At 44.5% G+C, this 1,764-nt stretch overlaps 1 protein-coding gene across 2 annotated transcripts in view; it reads left to right on the top strand.

The window, feature by feature from the left end:
- The window catches only part of SEC22C (SEC22 homolog C, vesicle trafficking protein), a 33,156-nt gene that overhangs the window by 29,346 nt on the left and 2,046 nt on the right, over nucleotides 1–1,764 (top strand). The window lies entirely within an intron of this gene.

The following is a 1,764-nucleotide window of genomic DNA, read 5'->3' as shown; positions in this document are numbered from 1 at the left end:
TATGCGGGCCTCTCACTGTTGTGGCCTCTCCCGTCGCGGAGCACAGGCTCTGGACGCGCAGGCTCAGCGGCCATGGCTCACGGGCCCAGCCGCTCCGCGGCATGTGGGATCATCCCGGACTGGGGCACGAACCCGTGTGCATCGGCAGGCGGACCCTCAACCACTGCGCCACCAGGAAAGCCCAAGGGCCTCATTTTTTAATGAACAAGAGTTAAATGTGTGTTAACTTTTTTAGAGCTTTATAGCTTATAAAGCTTTATAATTAACCCTGTGCTCTGAAAAGTTACTTTTCTTTCTCTCATTGTCAAAATATTGACTGATTATAGTTTTCCAAAATTTAGATCTGAATATGATCCCTGAGGTCTCTAGAAATTTCAGACTGGGTTGCCCAGTACCATTCAGGAGGCCATTTTGGAAGTTTGCCCTTTGGATTGTTCTTCATAGAAGTCCGGAATCTGAATAGCTCCACCACAATTGCATAGAATACTTTGGGTTGAATTATGTGATCTTGATAAATTAAAAAATCCTATTTTGGTAGTTTTTAATAGTCAAAAACTGTTGCAAGAGTAATTGAGCAGATGGGGAAAGCAAGGATGTCATTTTAGGGAATTCAGTTGTACTTGGTTATTACTGGTAGTGAATTGTTATTGAGCTACCTTGGTGTCACTTAAAAGTCCATTGACTACGAACTGTGTTGGGAAAATGTTGCCATGGTGATTTTATTTTCTTATAATAGAATTTCCTATTCTTAATCAAACAAAGTATCTGGATATGAAAGTTATGCTGGCAACATCCTCAGAGGTAAACTTCAGAGTTGTCTCTCCACTGAGTTTGCATCTGCATAATTTTCTGGATAGCCAGCAGGTGAATTTTCAGGCTTTCCAGGACATAATATTGAACAGATGGTGAAATAGGATGGGAAGCTAAGGAGGGGAGACAAATCTTTATATTAGAAGGACACACACAAAGCTTTAAAAGTTGATTAGAACAGCTCACCCCATGTATTGTTTTCTTTTTGAGCCCGTGTGCTATTGGTGTTGCCATGTAGCCCTGTACCCCAGATGGTCTGGGGTCTGAGCCTGTGATCCACATTCAGCAAGTAGTGAAGAACATTCCTTGCAGAGGAGACCCTCCTGGTGAATGCCTCCTGCCCTAGTGGAGAGGTTATTCACACCTGGTTGAATGTGGTCTGAATCCCTTAACATCTATATGGGGTTTGAGATATACTTTTGTGAACAAAAGGGAAAAGATGCAGTCGACAAACGCTGCAAAATAATGACCACGTAAACATTCTTCAACTGATATCCAGCTAAGAGCAGTCTCAGTTCACTGGTGGTAGAAGCTAATGATAGGAAAGGCGTTCTGGAGATTTTATCCAAGGGAAATCCCAGGCTCAGGGGTTGACTTGGTTCAGGCCTGGAGTTTTGTAGCCCTGTGTCATCCTTGATGCTAGAAAGTTGACCCCCACGTTGCCCTCACTCCGCCACACACCTTTGTTTTAGCTGTTCTAGCACCTTGATTTTCTCAGCCGTTAACCGATCTCACAGGGCTGGATCCTGGGATAGATGAAATAATGTTGGAAAAACCTTAAAAGTGCCTTCGGGTGTCAGATGTGGCAAGACCTTGAGCATCAGTGTGTGAGGTGTCCCATATGTTGTATCTGGGCGGGGGTGTGGCTCAATGCTCTGGCAGGGGCCAAGTCCAAGGATTCCCATTCCGCAAGTGTGCTAGTGTGGGAACCACATAGACTCTGCTTTTCTTTCC

Source organism: Lipotes vexillifer, unplaced genomic scaffold (assembly GCF_000442215.2).
Source record: "Lipotes vexillifer unplaced genomic scaffold, Lipotes_vexillifer_v1.1 scaffold1136, whole genome shotgun sequence".
NCBI lineage: Eukaryota > Metazoa > Chordata > Mammalia > Artiodactyla > Lipotidae > Lipotes > Lipotes vexillifer.
This window is presented reverse-complemented; position numbering and strand designations above follow the sequence as displayed.